This window comes from Canis lupus, chromosome X, assembly GCF_048164855.1.
Source record: "Canis lupus baileyi chromosome X, mCanLup2.hap1, whole genome shotgun sequence".
Taxonomy (NCBI): domain Eukaryota; kingdom Metazoa; phylum Chordata; class Mammalia; order Carnivora; family Canidae; genus Canis; species Canis lupus.
Genome location: NC_132876.1, coordinates 77230084 through 77251048, shown reverse-complemented (window position 1 = coordinate 77251048; position 20965 = coordinate 77230084). Strand labels below are relative to the sequence as shown.

Sequence of the window (20965 nt, the reverse complement as noted above, 5' to 3'; positions counted from 1 at the left end):
TAAAGCGAACCTGATGGAGATTCTGCCAACTGAAGGGCACTGCGCCCTCTGAAAGAGAACTGTCATTCAAATTCAACTAATTATTACCAAATTTCCGAAATTTTGAAGAAAACCAAAAATAAATCAAGATTGTGACAGGCACTGAGGGGGGCACTTGATGGGATAAACACTGGGTGTTATACTATATGTTGGCAAATCAAACTCCAATAATAAATATACAAATAAAAGAAAAATCAAAATTTTATGTGAAATGTTCTAGATTTTGAATGTTGGCATATAATTAAAAAATTATTATAGCACCAGGGACTCAAAGAAACCTGTGTATGGGCCAGATGTAGATTGTCAGTCATTAGTTTTTACCCTCTACTTTGGAGACTCCTTCTTCCCCAATCATTCAGCTCAGAATTGAGGCTTGGACACAATGGATAAGGGGCCTTCCTTTCTTGTAAACATGCACTGCATTATATTTGTTGTGTTAGGATTTGTGTAGAAGAAACCAGAATCATAGATGCTGTGCCCTGAAGCTCTGAACAGGTAACCAACTTCCAGGCTGCACGGTCACAACATTCCTGTGACACTTTTCTTATTGATATTTTATTTGCTTCTCCTTCATGTAGAGTGCAGGCTGATTCCGCTTACACACAAATACGTGTGTGTGTGTGTGTGTGTGTATGCATGTATAAATATATATTAAGTAATTAAACTTAAATTTTCAACTTGTAAAAGTAGAATAGTTTACTAGGCTATCATGTATCCTTCACCCAGCATTCATAATTATATCAGTATATAGCCAACTTTGTTTCTTCACATCCTTACTGATTCCCCCACTCTCTGTATTATTTCGGAACAAATTCCAGACATCATATCATCTTAGTCATAAGGAATTTTATAAAAAGGTATAAGATTACTATCACATAAAAATTCCTTGATATTGGTTTTTCTTAATATCAATATCATATTTCTTTTCCTTTTTTAGGTTCAAATTAGTTAACATGTACTATATTATTAGTTTCAGTGGTATAATTTAGTGATTCATCAGTTGTATATAATACCCAATACTCATAACATCAAGTGCCCTACTTAATGCTCTGCTCCCAATTATCCCATCCATCCACTCACTTCCCCTTCAGTAACCCCAGATTTGTTCCCTATAGTTAAAAGTCTCTTATGGCTTACCTCTCTGTTTTTACCTTATTTATTTTTCCTTCCCTTCTCTTATGTTCATTTGTTTTGTTTCCTAAATTCCACATGAGTGAAATCATATGGTATTTGTCTTTCTCTAACTTACATATTTTGCTTACCATAATACAATCTAGTTCAATCCAGATTGTTGCAAATGGCAAGATTATGTTCTTTCTGATGGCTGAGTAATATTCCATTGTATATATATTTATATTACCTCTTCTTTATCCATTCATCTGTCAATGGATGTCTGGGCTCTTTCCATATTTTGGCTATTGTGGGCATTGCTGGTATGAACATTGGGGTGCATGTGCCCCTTCAAATCACTATTTTTGTATGTTTTTGATAAGTAACAAGTAGTACAATTGCTGGGTCATAGGGTATATCTGTTTTTAACATTTTGAGGAACCTCCACACTATTTTGCAGACTGGCTGCATCAGTTTGCTTTCCCAACAACAGTGTAAAAGGGTTCCTCTTTCTCTACATCATTATTGACATCTGTTGTTTCTTGAGTTGTTAATTTTAGCCATTCTGGCTGGTGTGAGGTATTACCTTATTGTAGTTTTGATATGTATTTCCCTGATGATCAGCGACATTGAACATCTTTACTTTTTATTTTTTATTTTATTTTTTAATATTTTATTTATTTATTCACGATAGAGAGAGAGAGAGGCAGGCAAGGGAGAAGCAGGCTCCACGCAGGGAGCCCGATGCGGGACTCGATCCCAGGTCTCCAGGATCGCGCCCTGGGCCAAAGGCAGGCGCCAAACCGCTGCGCCACCCAGGGATCCCTTTATTTCTAATTAAAATTCAATAAGCCAATATACAGTACATCATTAATTTCAGATATAGTGTTCAATAATTTATCAGATGCATTTAACACCAAGTGTTGAGCATCTTTTCATGTTTCTATTAGCCATTCTATTATATGTCTCATTGGAGAAATGTCTGTTCATGTTTTCTTCCATTTTTTTAAAGATTTTATTTATTTATTCATGATAGACACACACACAGAGAGAGAGAGAGAGAGAGAGAGAGAGAGAGAGAGACAGAGAAGCAGGCTCCATGCAGGAAGCCCGATGTGGGACTTGATCACAGTACTTGGGGATCACACCCTGAGCCAAAGGCAGATGCTCAACCACTGAGCCACCCAGGCGTACCTCTTCTTCCATTTCTTGATTGGATTTTTGTTTCTTGGGTGTTCCATTTCATAAGTTCTTTATATATTTCAGATACCAGCCCTTTATATCATAAGTCGTTTGAAAATATCTTCTCCTATTCCCTAGGTTGCATTTTAGTTGTGTTGATTGTTTCCTTTGGTGTGCAAAAACTTTTTATCCTGGTGAAGTCCCAATAGTTCATGTTTGCTTCCCCCCCCCCCCTTACCTCTGGAGACGTGTCTAACAAGAACTTGCTGTGGCCAAGGTCAAAGAGGTTGCTGCCTATGTTCTCCTCTAGGGTCTTGATGGATTCCTATCTCAGAATTAGGTCTTTCATTCATTTTGAATTTATTTTTAAGTATGTTGTAATGAAGTAGTCCAGTTCCACTCCTCTGCATGTTGTTGTACAATTTTCCCAACACCGTTTGTTAAAGAGAATGTCTTTATTCCATTGGATAGTCTTTCCTGCTTTGTTGAAGTTTTGTTGTCCATAGAGTCAAGGGTCCATTTCTGGGTTCTCTATTCTGTTCCATGGATCTATGTGTCTGTTTTTGTGTCAGAACCCTACTGTCTTGATGATTATAGCTTTGTAATACAACTTGAAGTCTAAAACTGTGATGCCTCCAGCTTTGGCTCTTTTTCAACATTCCTTTGGCTATTTGGGGTCTTTTCTGGTTCCATACACATTTTAAAATTATTTATTCAAGCTCTGTGAAAAATGCTGGTGTTATTTTTATAGGGATTGCATAGAATGTGTGGATTACCCTGGGTAATATAGACATTTTAACATTATTTGTTTTTCCAATCCATGTACATGGAATATTTTTCCATTTCTTTGTGTCCTCCTCAATTTCTTTCATAAATGATCTATAGTTATCAGAACACAGATTTTTTTTACCTCTTTGGTTAGGTTTATTTCTAGATATCTCATTATTTCTGGCACAATTGTAAATGGGTTCAATTCCTTGATTTCTCTTCCTGATGCCTCATTGTTAATGTATAGAAATGCAGCAACTTCTGTGTATCAAATTTAAATCCTGTGACTTTGCTAAATTCCTGTATCAGTTCCAGCATTTTTTTTTTGGTGGAGTGTTTTGAGTTTTCTAAAGAATATCATGTTGTCTGAAAAGAGTTAAAGTTAGACTTCTTCTTTGCTGATTTGGTTTCCTTCTATTTGTTTTTTGTGTCTGATTGGTGAGACTATGACTTCCAGTACTATGTTGAACAACAGTGGTGAGAATAGACATCCCTGTCATATTCCCGACCTTAAGGGAAACGTTGTCAGGTTTTCTCCTTTGAGGATGATATTGGAGTGGTCTCTCATATATGGCCTTTATGTTGAGGTATGTTCTCTATATCACTACTTTGTTCAGGATTTATCAAGTAAGAATGCTATATTTTTTCAAATGCTTTTTCTGCATCTATTGATATGATCATGTGGTTCTTATCCTTTCCTTTATTAATGTGGTGCATCAGGATGGTTGATTCTCAATTGTTGAACCACCTCTAAAGCCACGGAATAAATCCCACTTGGTCGTGGAGAATAATCCTTTTAATGTACTCTTGGATTAGCTAGTATCTTGGTGAGAATTTTGGCATCCATGTTCATCAGGGATATTGGTCTGTAATTCTTCTTTTAGTGGGGTCTTTGTCCAGTTGTGGGATCAAGGTAATGCTGGTCTCACAGAAAGAGTTTGGAAGTTTTCCTCCCATTTATATTTATTGGAAGAGTTTCAGAAAAATAAGTGCTAAATCTTCCTTAAATGTTTGATAGCATTCCCCTGGAAACCATCCAGGCTGGACTCTTGTTTATTGGGAAATTTTTTTAGTACTGATTCTATTTATTTGTTCATTATGGGTCTGCTCAGGTTTTCTATTTCTTCCTGTTTCAGTTTTGATCATTTATATGTTTCTAGGAATTTATCAATTTCTTCCAGATTGCCTAATTTGTTAGCATGTATTTACTCATAATACTCTCTTATAATTGTATTTCTTCAGTGTTGGTTGTGGTCTCTCCTCTTTCACTCATGATTTTATTTATTTGGATCCTTTATCTTTTGTTTTTGATAAGTCTGGCTAGGGCTTTATCAGTTTTTCTAATTCTTTTAAAGAACCAGCTCCTAGTTTTGTTGATCTGTTCTACTGGGGTTTTTTTTTTATTGCTATATCATTGATTTATCTTCTAATCTTTATTATTTCCCTTCTTCTGCTGGATTTAGGCTTAATTTGCTGTTCTTTTTCCAGATCCTTTAGATGTAAGATTAGGTTGTATATTTGAGACTTTTCTTGTTTCTTGAGAATGTCCTATATTCCTATATACTTCCCTCTTAGGATAGGCTTTGCTGCATCCCAAAGGTTTTGAACTGTCATGTTTTCATTTTCATTTGCTTCTATATATTTTTTAATTCTTTAATTTTCCTGGTTTACCTATTTATTCATTAGTAGAATGTTATTTAACCTCCATATATTTGTGGTCTTTCCAAATTTTTTCTTGTGATTGAGTTCAAATTTTAAAGCATTGTGGCCTAAAAATATGCATGTTATAATCTCAGTCTTTTGGTATTGGTCGAGTCCTGATTTGTGAACCAGTATGTGATCTATTCTGAAGAATGCTCCATGTACACTCAAAAAGAATGTGTATTCTGCTGCTTTAGGATGAAATGCTCTGGATATATCTGTTATGTCCATCTGGTTCAGTATGTCTTTCAAAGTCCTTGTTTCCTTGTTGATCTTCTGCTTAGATGATCTGTCCATTGCTGTGAGTGAGGTGTTAAAGTACTCTACTATTATTGTATTATTATAAACGAGTTTCTTTAAGTTTACTATTAATTGTTTTATATATTGGCTGCTCCCAAGTTAGAGACATAAATATTTACAATTGTTAGATCTTCTTGTTGGGTAGACCTCTTCATTATGTTATAGTATCCTTCCTCATCTGTTATTACAGTCTTTGGTTTAAAATATAGTTTGTCATTATATGGTCTCATTCATTTGGGGAATATAAATAATAGTGAAAGGGAATAAAGGGGAAAGGAGAAAAAATAAGTGGGAAATATCAGAAAGGGAGACAGAACATGGAAGACTCCTAACTCTAGGAAACGAACTAGGGGTGGTGGAAGGGGAGGAGGGCGGGGGGTGGGGGTGAATGGGTGACGGGCACTGAGGGGGGCACTTGACGGGATGAGCACTGGGTGTTATTCCATATGTTGGCAAATTGAACACCAATAAAAAATAAATTTATTATTAAAATAAATAAATAAAATATAGTTTGTCTGATATAAGGATAGCTACTCCAACTTTCTTTTGATGTCCATTAGCATGATACATGCTTCTCCATCCCCTCACTTTCAATCTGGAGGTGTCTTTGGCTCTAAAATAGTTCTCTTGTAAGCCAGCATATTGATGAATCTTGTTTTTTTAATCCATTCTGATACCCTATGTCTTTTGATTGTAGCATTTAGTCTATTTATATTCAGAGTAATTACTGAAAGATAAGAGTTTAGTGTCCTTGTATTGTCAAGTTGCTGTTTCTGTAGTTTATCTCTGTTCCTTTTTTAGTTTTTGTTGCTTTTAGTCTCACTTTCCATTCAAAAGATCCCCTTTAATATTTCTCACAGGGTTGGTTTAGTGTTCATGAACTCCTTTAGTATATGTTTGTCTTGGAAACTCTTTATCTTTCTTTCTATTCTGAATGACAGCCTTGATGGATAAAGTATTCTTGGCTGCAGATTTTTCCCAGTTAGCATGTTGAATATATCATGACAGTGCTTTCTGGCTCGCTAGGTCTCTGTGGATAAGTCTGTTGCCAGCCTTAGAAGTCTACCCTTGTAGGTTAATCACTTTTTATCCCAAACTTCTTTTAGAATTCTCTCTTCTCTATATCTTTGTGTTTTGCAAGTTTTACTCTAATATGTCATGGTACTGACTTGTTTTTGTTGATTTTGAGGGGAGTTTTCTGTGCATCATGGACATGAATGCCCATTTCTTTCCCCAGATTAGGGTAGTTCTCAATTATAATTTGTTCAAATAAGTCTTCTGCCCCCTTTTCCTGCTCTTCTTCTGGGACTCCTATGATACAGATTTTTTTTTTTGCTTTATGGAATCACTGAATTCCATAATTCTACCTTCCTGATCTAATTCTTTTCTTTCCCCCTTCTCTTCAGCTTCATTATTTTCAACTGTTTTATCTTCTATATCATCTATCCTCTCCTTTGCTTCTTCATTCCTTGTGCTGATTATATTCAGTCTGTTTTGCATCTCAGTTGTAGCATTTTTTGTATCATCCTGGCTAGTTTTAAGTCTTTATCCCTGCAGAAAGCATTTCTCTGATGTCTTCTAGGCCTTTTTCAGGTTTACGTAGGGATCCTACAGCTGTCAGTCTAAATTCTTTTCAGATATATTGCCCATATCTGCTCTGAGCATGTCCTTTGCTGGGATATTTTCTTGACCTTTCTTTTGGATAGAATTCCTGTTTTGTCATCTTGGCTAAGTTTCTATCTTTTGCATGATGTAAAAGCTTGTTATTTTTCTTGCACCTCAGAGTAATGCTATATTAAGAAGGGGTCATACACTGTCCAGGTCCTGGCACTTCAAGATGTGTTTCTCGTGTATGCTGTGTGCGCTCTGCTGTTGTGTTTTGGCTGCTCTTTCCCACTAGTATGTCCTCTACAGAGTTCCTCCTTGCTTACTTTGTGGGAATGTTTGGGCCTTTATCTAGGTGTGCTTTGATTTGATTGTTTAAAAAAAATAAAAAGAAGGGAAGAAAGAAAGAAAGAAGAGAAAAAAAGAAAGGAAAAGACTGCTCCACAAATAGGAGAAAAGGGAAAAGGAAAGGGGACGAAAAAAAAAAGCCTAGACAATCAAAAATCCTATAAGCTGATTCCAAAGGAAAGGAATGAAAAAAAAATACAGAAAAGAAAAAGAAAAAAAGAAGTCTGATCCAAAAAAAAAGTGAGAGAGAGAGAGAGAGAGAGAAATGTAAAAAAAAAAAAACAACAACAAATAGCTATAAGCCTGATTCCAAAGGAGAAAAGGAATAAAGGAAACAAGAGGAGAGAAAAAGAGAAAATAGAGTCTGGTCCTATTTCCACCACAACTGGAGAGGATGCTGTGAGGCAATGTATGTTCAGTAGAGTTGGTGGATGCAGAGTGCTGCCTTTGCTGCTCTTTTGAGGGGAAATCCATTGTTCTGGATCAGTCAATCCTGCCCCAGTAAAAGAAAAGCACTTCTAAAGCACAGGGTGGTGCACAGCTTCCACCTCCACCAAGTGCTGCTGATGTCCCACACTGGGTTGGTAACAAGGGTAAGATGGCGAACCCCCCCCCCCCGCCCCCACTCTCTGGTCCCAAATCTCTCACACCCAAAAGCTGTTCAGATCTCACAGATCTCACACCCAAAGCTGTTCTCACACCCAAAGCTGTTCAGGAAGCCCTCACAGAAAAGCCAAGGCCATCAAGCATGCCTGGAGCCATCATCTATATTTAACTCTTGTGAGGGTGGGATTCAAAACTCCAAATCTGTGTTTTATCTGTGGCTCCAGGTTTGGATTCAAAACTCCAGATCTTAAAGGAGCCAGATCTACTTGGGTCTGCTCCTTCCTCTGGATTAGAGGATTGCTGTGTTCTGACTAGTGCCCATTGCCCCAGAAAAACATTCCCCTGCCTGTGCAGTGCCTGGATTCTATGCTGTGGAAACACGAAAAGAAGCGGCTGTTTATCCACCACTGCAGTGCCTTAGACACTTGCCAGTGAAAGGCCATTAGCTGGTGCCTGCATGGTCTTTTGTCCTCGGAGAGTCAATACACCCTCTTTCAAAAGTACTCCAGAAAGGGGAAATGATTTCTCCCAGTGCAACCCCTGAGATCCTTACACCACTTTGGATGTGCTTCTGGGGCATAGCCCAACTTCTCTCCAGAAGCACATGCTACAGCTCCCCTCTGGGAAAAGTCCAGTACTTTCAAAAGTTCAGAGTTTGATCTACAATCACTGTTTGCAAAAAACCTGCCCCAGACAGTTCCCTAGCTCCCCAGTCTATAGTCCAAGAGGTTTTCTTCTTGTGAGAACTGAATGCTGCACTCTCTCAACCCCTCTCCCCCTTTTCTTTCCCCATGGAAAGGGTTCCCTGCCCTGCACAGCACAGCACCTTTTCTCCCCCAATTCCTTTACACACATCACACACTTGCCATGTTTTCTTTGTCCAACTGTGGAAATACTTATTCAAATCCTCAGATAGATTTCCTTGGTGTTCCACGTTATCTGACCTCAATACAGTTATGTTCAAGGGACAAGGAAAGTCCCATGTCTGCTTACTTCTCCACCATCTTAACACTACCACTTCAATATAATATTCATTAATATCACATTTCCCCAACTACCTAATAAATGTTTTTTAATTTTCAAATAAAGATTTAAACAAGGGTCATACATTGAATAATTTAATCAACATGAGAAGGAGCCAGGTATGCCAAAGATTGAGGAAAGAGTGTTCTTTGCTAGGCAGAGTACAAAAGATGTGATATGGAAATAAGCTTGCCTTCTTTTAATAACTGACAAATTCAGCATAGCTAGGTAATACTGAGTACAGTGATTGGTGGTAGAAGCATTCAAATGTAAGAGTGGAGGGAAGAAAGACCACTTAAGAAGCGACTACAGGGATCCAGGCAAAAAATGATGAAAACCTGACTAGTATATTGGAAGTGGACGTGAAGAAAAGGAAGTATATTGATGATTGAGGATACACTGATAACATTCAGATTTATGTTTTGAGGAGTTTAATGGACAGAGGTGTCCATTACAGAAATAGAGTTTTCCAATGATCAATACAGTAAGTGGGAATCAAACCTTGGTATGCAACCAAGGCATACATTTCTCTATTCGTGGTATTCCACAGGCTCCTTGGAACTGTAGTAACTGCAGAAATGCCTGCTTCATTGAATTCCAAAGATTAGGGTTCATTGCAACAGATCCTAGAGAATAATATCCTGTATTTGGTAGACACTCTCTCAGCAGAGAACCATGAAGTTTGTGTTTATTTGGGTACCACCTCTAGCATACAGTACAGCTGTTCATCTCCACTGAGCTTACAATTATACAAAGCAGGATATGCAGATACAGAAATTTCTATTAAATATAACTTTCAAGTTCTAGTTTTTAATAATGGCATCACCCAATAACCTTTACTCAAAATGGATCATTGATTTTTAACATTCTTTTATGCCCTCAGTTATTTGTTTCCAAATTTATGTTATTTCATCCTTCAAGTAGGTGTTTTCCTTTTAACTGAGTATGTAGACATGATGGCCAAGAACATATACTGTAAAGCTACACTGTCTGGATTTGACATCCTAGTCTGCCATCATTAGCAGAATGTTACTTCACCATTTTCTGCCTGAGCTTCCTTATCTAGGGATATAATAGTGTGAAATGCTTAGAATAATATCTGGCATATAGGAAACACTCAACAAATATTAGCTATTATTAAGGTTCTCTCAGTTCCAATCTCACTGCCACCCCCATTAGGCTTTTTGTCTTGATTAATTCTTTTCCCCACCAACTTTGATGAATTATAGTTGAGAATTAAAATTGTATATATTTGAGGTAGAGAACGGTGGTGGTGGAGCAGGAAGACCCTAGGCTCACCTTGCCCCTTGAACACAAGCAACTATCAAATCATCCTAAATGTCCCAGAAATAGACCTGAAGACATACAAAACAAACTACACAACTAAAGGGAAAGGCAAAGCCATATCAAAGAAGGTATAAAGTGTGGAGATGTGGCTTGGGGAGAAATGGATTCCTGGTGTTGCAGAGGGAAAAGAGCCATAGTCACATAGAAAGGTTAAAAGAACATCACACAGGGGAATACACAAGGAAACGTTTATCCAAAGCCATTGGCTTGGATAATGAGAGGGGATGAATTTCCTGAGTTCTTACATCCAAAAGGGCTTTGAGCCTAGAGTTTTAAAGGCCAGAAGGCTTGGCTGAGATATAGCACAAAGGACACTGCTCTTCTAGAGAAAAGGCAGGCAAAACACCTGAGGGCAGACAGCATGGAAACGGTGATATCAAGAGCACTGAGGGCACATAGTGAGGATATTATTTGCTCTTCTCAATGTCCCTGAGAGGCAGCATTCACAGATATACCTCTCTAGGAGCAATGGAGGTGGTAGGTACCATTTCCTTCACTCACCCCTCAGCATAAACACAAAGTCACCTGCAGAAAGCAGCACAGGGCACACTGCCTAACTTGCATATACAAAGATCCACATCCCCACAGACTGGTGGCAATGCCCTTTACAGTCACACTTGCCTCAGTCCTTCCCCAATAAAAACAGCACAAACACCTGCCTACACCACATCTTCTGACCAGAGAGTGCTGCAGGGCCTCGGTTCCAATAAAGGTAGTGACAGATCTCATTTTACAAGCAGAACAAGCACAACTAAAACTCACCACATTCAAGGCAAGAACCAAACACTACTCACAGCAGGCAAGGAGAATCTCTACAGATGGCTGGCGTGAAGGATAGGCAGATGAAATACAAGAGCAGTGTGCATGCATGACACACCAGATGCACTCTCTGAAGTACCAGGCCCTTACACTACATGGCCTCTTCATAGGACCATTACTTCCAGAATCAGGAGACATAACTGACTTTTCTAACACAGAGAAAAAGGCATGATATAATTCACACATGGAGGAATTTATCCCAAAAGAAAGAAAAAGATAAGGCCAAATCCAGAGATCTAAGTGAAACAGATACAAGTAAAATGACTGATGGAGGATTTAAAGGAATAATCATAAGGATACACACTGGGCTTGAGAAATGTGTACAAATAATCAGTCAGGCACTTACCACAGAGACAAAAGAGTTAAAAAAGAATCAATCAGAGATGAAGAGTACAATAAATGATATTAAAAACATGCTTGATGCAATGAACAGCAGGATGGAAGAAGCAGAGGAATGAATTAGTGACCTACAAGACAAAATAATGGAAAGTAATGAAGCTGAACAAAGAGAGGAAGAATTATGCAACAACATGAGAATAGACTTGTGGAACTCAGTGACTCTGTTAAACATAATAGAAATTATTATAGGGGTCCCATAAGAAGCACAGAGAGAAAGGAGGGCAGAAAATTTATTTGAAGACAATAGCTGAAGACTTCCCTAATCTGGAAAAAGAAACAGACATTCAGATCCAGCAGGCACAGAGAACTCCCATCAAAATCAACAAAAGAAGGCCAACACAAAGATATATTGTAAATACATTTGAAAAATATAGTGATAAATAAAAAACCTTAAAAACAGCAAGATAAAGAGAAGTTCTTAGCATACATGGGAAAACCCATAAGAATAACCAGGGATTTCTCAACAGAAGTGTGGCAAACCAGAAAGGAGTGGAATGATATATTTAAAGTGCTGAATGGGAAAAATCTGCAACCAAGAATACTCTATCCAGAAAGGCTATATCCAGAATAAGAGGGAAAAAGAGTTTCCCAAACAATAATTGGATAGCACCATGCAAAAGAATAAAACTGAACCACTTTATTGCACCACACACACAAAAATAAATTCAAAATGGATGAAAGACCTAAATGTGAGACTCAAAATCCTCAAGAAGAAAAAAAAATCCTCAAGAAGAACACAGGAAGTAATTACTTTGCCATCAACCATAAAAACTTCTTACTTAAAGGCAAGGGAAACAAAATCATAAATAAAGTGTTAGGATTCATCAAAAATGAGTCTTCTGCACAGTAAAGGAAATAATAAAACTAAAAAGCAACCTATGCAATGGGAGAAGATATTTGCAAATAACATATCTGATAAAGGATTGGTATCTGACACTTGCAAAGAACTTCTAAAACTCAACACCCAAAACACAAGAAATCCAGCTTTAAAAAATGGCCAGAACACATGAATAGACATTTTTGCAAAGAAGACATACAGATGGCCAACAAACATGAAAACATGCTCAACATCACTGATCATTAGGGAAATACAAATAAAAACTACAATGAGATATCACCTAACACCTGTCAGGATGGCTAAAATTAACAACACAGGGAACAACAGGTGTTAGCCAGGATGCAGGAAAAGGGGAATCCTGTTCTGCAATCCTGTTGCACTGTTAGTGGGAATGCAAACTGGTGCGGCCACTTTGCAAAACAGTATAGAGCTTCCTTAAAAAGTCAAAAATAAAAATATTCTATGATCAAGCACTTGCAGTACTAGGTATTTACCCACAGGATACAAAAATACAGGTCAAATGTGGTATATGTACCCTGATGCTTATAGCAGCATTGTCAACAATAGCCAAGTTATGGAAAGAGCCCAAATGTTCATCAACTGATGAATGGATAAAGAAGAAGTTATATATATATATATATATATATATATATATATATATATATATATATAATATGCAATCATAATAAAGAATGAAATCTTGCAGGACACCTGGGTGGCTCAGCGGTTAAGCGTCTACCTTCAGCTCAGGGCGTGATCCTGGAGTTCCTGAAGTCCCACATCAGGCTTTCTGCATGGAGTCTGCTTCTCCCTCTGCCTGTGTCTCTGCTTCTCTCTGTGTGTCTCTCATGAATAAATAAATAAAATCTTTAAAAAAATGAAATCTTACCATTTGCAATGATGGGGATGGAGCTAGAGCATATTGTGAAATGTGAAATAATCCAGCCATAGAAAGACAAATATATGATTTCATTCATATGTGAATTTAAATAAAAAAAAAACAAGAAATAATAATAAGGGGAAAAAAGAGAGAGGCAAAGCAAGAAACAGACTCTTAACTATAGAGAAAAAATTGATGGTTCCCAGGGGGCAGGTGGGTGGGAGGATAGGTTAAACTTGTGATGGGGATTAAGGAGCACACTTATCGTGATGAACACCCAAGTTGTATGTAAGTATAGAGTCACTGTATTGTACACCTGAAACTAATATTACACTGAATGTTAACTAACTTCAATTTAAATTTTTTTAAAAAGAAACTTTTTGGAATAGCTCCATGTTTAACACATGGAAAACACACTGTGTATAAACCTTCTGTCAAGTAACATCTAATTGCATTAAGATATAAGTGTATGTAAAGTTATGTGTAGAAAGATATGAGAATAGCTCTATGCTTAACTCATTGTAACTACCATGTGTGTAATGCATCCTTCAACTAATAGTCTTTTTTGAATAAAATGCAGGTGTTTGTAAATGTATGTGTAGAAGTGTATAGGAATATCCACATATTTAACACTCTGAAACCACACTATGTATAATCTGTCTTTCAAGTATCATCTTTTTTCATTAAAAGTTTCTACACATACCAACAGAGGAATATGGGAATATGCTGAACTCATTGAAACTATGCATCATTTAAGTAATAACTTCTTTATTGATCTATATGTGTTTTAAAATGTATATGTAGAAGCATGGGTGAATACACCTATTCTTATCTGAATGAAACTAAATTGTGTGTTTTGCATGTTTCAGGTAACAACTTCTTTCATTAAAATATAAGTATTTATAAACATATGTTAGAAGCATATGGGAAGATCCCTGTCCTTACCTCACAGAAACTACACTGTATATAATCTCTCGTTTACATAGCCTCTTTCATTAATATAGGTGTGTTTGTAAATGGATGCATAGTAGCATAAGGGAAGGGCCTTGTGTTTTAACACATTGAGACTGTGTATAAACTGTCATTCAAGTATCTGCTTTCATTAATATAAACCACTAACAGCTTAACCCTAATGCTAGACCCTAACACTATTCCTAACCCCTCACTCTAAAGTTAACCCTAAATCTAACCCTCTGGAGAGTTCTCTAAACTGAAGGATACCAGGCATATATATACCTTACCCAGGCCATAAAATCTAACCCTACATTTGAGAGGAAGAAGAAGGAAAACAAAGAATATAAATCCATGTATATATATTCCATATATATCCCATAAATATATATATTCCATATATATGTGAATGAATATTGGTCAACTCTTTTTTTAAATTTATTTATGCTAGTCACACAGAGAGAGAGAGAGAGAGGCAGAGACATAGGCAGAGGGAGAAGCAGGCTCCATGCACAGGAAGCCCGATGTGGGATTCGATCCCGGGACTCCAGGATCGCGCCCTGGGCCAAAGGCAGGCGCTAAACCGCTGCGCCACCCAGGGATCCCCTCAACTCTTTTTTAAAAAATGGCAATGTTGCCATTGCCAATTGCATGGATGTAACTAGAGAGGCATATGCTAACCAAAATTAGATATGCACAGAAAAATAAATACCATGTGATTGGGAATTTAAGAAATTAAACAACTGAGCAAAAGGGAAAAAAGAAAGAGAGAGGCAACCTAAAAAAAACCAAACCCTTAACTGTAGAGAACAAACTAATCGTTACCAAAGTGGAAGTGGGTAGGGACATGGGTTAAACAGGTGATAAGGATTAAGGAGTGCACGTGTTCTGATGAGCACCTGGTGTTGTATGGAAGCACTGAATCACTATTTTTTATACCTAAAACAAATATTATGTATATGGTAACTAACTGGAATTAAAAAAACTTTTTAAAAAAGAATTTCCTGGAAAAATAGGAACTAACATAATTCGGGGCTACTAAACCTGATGTGCAGGAAATATTAAAGGGGACTCACTGAGTACAAAGGAGAGGTCAAAAGTGACAAAGACAAGAGAAGATCAGAGAAAATATCCAGAAACAAGGACAAAACAAGTAATAAAATGGCACTAAATACATACCTATCAATAATTACTTTGAATGTAAATGGACTAAATGCTCCAATCAAAAGATATAACATGTCAGAATGGAGTTTTAAAAAGACCCATCTATTTGCTGCTTACACAAAACTCATTTTAGACCTACAGGCACCTGCAGACTTTCAGGGGACAGAGAAAATTTTTTATGCACATGGATATCAAAGGAAAGCCAAAATGTCAATACTTACATTAGACAAAGTAGATTTAAAACAAAGACTTTAACAGGACACAAATAAGGGCAATATATAATAAAGATGACAATCCAACAAGAAGATGTAACAATTGTAAACATTTTTGCACCCAATATGGGAGCACACAAATATATAAAACAATAACAAATATAAAAGGACTAATTGATAATAAAACAATAACAGTAGAGGACTTTAACATCCTATTTACATCAATGGGCAGAGGAACTAAACAGAAAATTAACAAAGAAACAATGGCTTTGAATGACACACTGTACCAAGTGGACTTACCAGATATATTCAGAAGATTTCATCCTAAAACGGCAAAATACACATTCTTTTCAATTTCACTTGGAACATTTTCCAGAATAGATCATATATTAGGTCACAAAACAGGACATCAATACATATGAAAAGATTTAAACCATACCATGCAATTTTTCTCATGACAATGCTATGAAACTAGAAGTCAACCCTATGAAAAACATATGGAGAGCACATAAATACATGGAGATGAAACAACATGCTACTAAACAATGAATGGATCAACCAGAAAATCCAAGAATAAATTTTAAAATAAATAGAAACAAATGAAAATGAAAACAATGGTCCAAAACCTTTGAGATGCAGCAAAAGCAGCCTTAAGAGGAAAGTATATAGCAATATAGGCCTATCTCAAGAAGCAAGAAAATCTAAAATAAACAACTCAACCTTACACCTAAAGGAGCTAGGATAAGAAAAACAAAGCCAAAGCCAGCACAAGGAAAGAAATAAAAGATTAGAGCAGAAATAAATGATAAAAAAAACTTTAAAATGCATAGAACAGATCAATGAAACAAAGAACTGGTTCTTTGAAAAAATAATGAAATTGATAAAACTCTAGCCAGACTCATCAAAAAGGGAAAGGACTCAGATTTTAAAAATCACAAATGAGAGAAGAAAAATAATGACCAACACCACAGAAATATAAACTATTTTAAGAAAATGTTATGAAAAACAATATGCCCAGAAATTGGACAACCTGGAACAAATGGATAAGTTGCTAAGGTCATAAAAACTACAAAAACAGAAATAGTAAGAAACTGACAACTTGAACAGAGCAATAACCAGGATAGAAATTGAATCATTAATAAAAAAAAAAAACTGCCAACAAACAAAACTCCAAGACAAGATGGCTAAACAGGAGATATCTATAAAACATTTAAGAAGAGTTAATACCTATTCTTCTCAAACTACTCCAAAAAAATTAGAAAAGGATGGAAAACTTCCAAATTCATCTTACAAGGCCAGTATTACCCTGTTACCAAAACCAGATAAAGTCATCAATAAAAAAAAAAAAATAGGCCAATATCCCTGATGAACATAGATGCAAAAATTCTCATAAAATACTAGCAAACTGAATCCAACATTACATTAAAAAATCATTCACCACAATCAAGTGGGATTTATTCCTGGCTTAAAACGGTGCTTCATATTAACAAATCAATCAACATGATATACCACACTAATAAAAGAAAGGATACAATATAGGATTTCAATAGGTGCAGAAAAATGATTGGACAAAGTACAACATCCGTTTGTGATAAAAGCCCACAAAGTAGGGTTAGAGGAAACATACCTCAACATAATAAAGACCATATATGAGAAACCCATATCTAATATCATCCTTAATGAGGAAAAACTGAGAGGTTTTCCTCTACTGTCAGAAAGAAGACAGGAATGTTCACTAATACCACTCTTACTTAACATAATACTGTAAATCTTAGCCACAAGAATCAGACAAGAAAAGAAAAGGCATCCAAATCATCAAGGAGAAAGTAAAACTTTCCCTATTTGCAGATGATATGACACTTTATATAGAAAATAAGTCTCCACAAAAAAAAGCTGTTAGAATTGATAAACAAATTGGGCAAAGTCACAGGATAAAAAAAATGATGTACAGAAACTGTTGCATTTCTACACGCCAATAATGAAGCAATAGAAAAAGAAATTAACAAAACAATCCATTTACAATTGCACCAAAACAAATAAGATACATAGGAATAAACGTAGCAAAGAGGTGAAAGACTTGTACTGTGAAAATGATAAACATTCATGAAAGAAATTGAAGATAGCAGAAATAAATGAAAAGACATTCCATCAAAATGAATTGAAAGAACAAATATTGTTAAAATGTCTATACTACCCAAAGAAATCTCACATTTAATGTAATTCATTCATATCAAAATTCCAACACCATTTTTCACAGAGTTAGAATAAACATTCCTAAAATTTGTGTAGAACCACACAAGACCTTGAAGAGCCAAAGCAACCTTGAAAAAGAAAAGCAAAGCTAAAGGAATCACAATTCCAGACTTAAGTTATACTACAAAGCCATAGTGATCACGACAGTGTCACACAAAAGATAGACACATAGATTAGTAGAACAGAATAGAAAACCCAGAAATGAACCCACAACTGTATGGGCAATTAATTACCTTCAACAAAAAAAGAAAGGATATACAATGGGAAATAGCCTTTTCAACAAATGGTGTTGGGAAAACTGGGCAGACACATACAGAAGAATGGAACTGGACCACTAGCTTCCAACATACACAAAAATAAATACAAAGTTGTCCAAAGACCTAAATGTGATAAAAGAAACCACCAAAATCCTCGAAGAGAGTATAGGCAGTAAACTCTTTGACCTCAGCCGTAATAACTTCTTAACTTGGTATGTCTCCTGAGGCAAGGGAAACAAAAGCAAAGACAAACTATTGGGACTACATCAAAATAAAAAGCTTCTACACAGTGACGGAAATAATCAACAAACCTAAAGGGCAGCCTACAGAATGAGAGAAGATATTTGCAAACAATGAATAATCCAATTTAAAAATGGGCAGAAGTCAGGAATAGACATTTTTTTTTCCAAAGAAGACATATAGATGACCAACCAGACACGTGAAAACATACTCAAAATCATTCATCATCAAAGAAGTGAAAATCAAAACTACAATGAAATAGCATCTTACCTCTGTCAGAATGGCTAAAATCAACAGCACAAGAAACTAAAGATGTGGCAAGGATGTGGAGAAAAGGGAGCACTCCTGCACCATTGGTGGGAATACAAACTGGTGCAGCCACTCTGGGAAACAGTATGGAGGTTCTTTAAAATTTAAAATAGAATTACCCTATGGTTAAGCAATCACACTACTAAGTATTTAAGCAAATAATACAAAAATACTAATTCAAATGAATATGTGCACCATGATGGTTATAGAGGCATTATCAACAATAGCCACATTATGGAGCTAGCCCAAGTGTCCGCTGGCTGATGAATGGATTCAGAAGATATATATATACACAATGGAATATTACTTAACTTTAAAATAGAATGAAATCTGTGGGACAAGTTGAAAAATGAGTTAACAACTTTGAACCTGCTTTAAAACTCTTATCAAAGCATTTTTGGAGCACCTTACATAGGGAGTTTGCGCAGTGCTTTGTAAGTAATTCTATTGGTATGGTTTTATTCTATTTAATGAGTTTTTATTAGATACCTAGGAGACCTGAGTTCAAGACCTGGCTCTGTCTCCAATCAATGGTGCTGCCTTGAAAGTCCCTCTGCCTGTTTGGCCTCACCAATCAATGGTGCTGCCTTGAAAGTCCCTCTGCCTGTTTGGCCTCAGTCTCCTCAACCAGAATATGAAAGGATTGCACTAGATAACATTGAGGCTCCTTTGAGCTTTGAAAATTGAAAATGAATTGGTAACTTGGTAAATGCTGTCCTTGCCACTTTACTTGGTACCGAGGACATCTCAGAGAACATCTTCAATCTCTGAAAATTCCTCTCTCTATATATAAAAATAATAAACATCTAAACAGAAAAAAAAATAGAATGAAATCTTGCTATTTGCAGTGATGTGGTTGGAGCTAGAGGGTATTAAACAAAGTAAGGCGAAGAAAGGCAAATACCATATGATTTCACTTATGTGGAATTTAAGAAACAAAACAAATGAACATAGGGGAAAATAAGAGAGAAGCAAATGAAGAAACACACTTTAAAAAAAAGATTTTATTTATTTGACAGAGCACAAGCAGGAGTGGCAGGCAGAAAGAGAGGGAGAAGCAGACTCCCTATTGAGCAGAGAGCCCAAGGTAGGGCTCCAATCCTAGGACCCTGGGATCACTACCTGAGCTGAGGACAGATGCTTAACTAACTGAGCCACCCAGATGCCCCAAAGAAACACATTCTTAACTATGGAGGACAAACTGATTGTTACCAGACAGGAGGTGGGGGGTGGATGGGTTAAATAGGTGATGGGGATTAAGGAGTGCACTTGTGATAAGCACCAGGTGTTGTATAAAGTGCTGAATCATTATATTGTACACCTGGAACTAACATTGCACTATGTTAACTAAGTGGAATTTAAATTAAAAGTTTTAAAAATAAATGAAATTGTACATATTTAATATATGCAATTTGTTAATTTGATATATGTACACATTGTGAAATATTCACAACGATCAATCTAAATAACATATTTCTTACTTCATAGTTACTTTTTTACTGATGGGAACACCTACGTTCTACCCTCTTAACAAACTTCAAGTATACAGTATAACATTTTTAAGTATAGTCAGATTGTTTTACATTAGATCTCCAGGACTTATATATTCTACAAAACTGATACTTTGTGCCCCTTATTAACACCCCACCAGCCCCTAGTAATCACAATTATTTATATATATAATATATTATATATATATATCATTTTATATATTTTTATTTTAAAGTATGATTAATATTCAGTGTTATATTAAGTTTCAGGTGTACAATACAATGATTCATCAACAATGTACATCACACAAGACTCATCACAACAAGTGCAGTTCTTAATTCCCATTACATCTTTTACTCATCCAACCCCACCTCTCCTCTGGTAACCATCAATTTTTTCTCTATAGCTGAGGGTTTGTTTTTTGGTTTGCCTCTCTCTTTTGTCCTCCCTCTTTACTCATTTGTTTCTTAAATGTTTCTTTCCACATATGAATGAAATCATATGATATTTGTCTTTCTCTGACTTATTTTGCTTAGCATAATACTCTCTAGCTCCATCCATTTCATTGCAAATGACAAGATTTCATGTTTTTATGGCTGAGATATATAAATTATATATATAATTTATTATATATATTTTAATTATACAGTTTATTTTATTACTGATTCAATTTTTGCTGGTTATTAGGCTGCTCAAGCTTTCTATTTCTTCTGGTTTCATTTTGTAGTTTATGTGTTTCTAGAAATTTATCCATTTCTTTCAGATTGTTGGCATGTACTTATTTATAATATTCTATTATAATACTTTGTATTTCTGTGGTATTGGTTGTTATTTCTCCTCTCTTATTTGTGATTTTATTTATGTGCATCCTCTTGATTTTCTTTTTAATAACTCTGGCTAGGGGGTTTATCAATTTCATTAATATTTTCAAAAAGTCATCTCTTTGTTTTCTTTATCATTTTAATGTTCTTTTTTTAGTTTCTATATCATCTGATCTTTATTATTTTATTCCTTCTACTGCCTTTAGGCTTTCCTGTTCTTTTTTATGGCTTTTTCAGGTGTGAGGTTAGGCTGTTGGAGATATTTCTTTCTTCTTGAGGTAGGCGTGTATTTCTGTATATTT

The 20965-nt window shown here is 36.0% G+C and overlaps 1 protein-coding gene across 1 annotated transcript in view; it reads left to right on the top strand.

The window, feature by feature from the left end:
• Positions 1-20965, top strand: part of KLF8 (KLF transcription factor 8) — a 340994-nt gene that overhangs the window by 308072 nt on the left and 11957 nt on the right. The window lies entirely within an intron of this gene.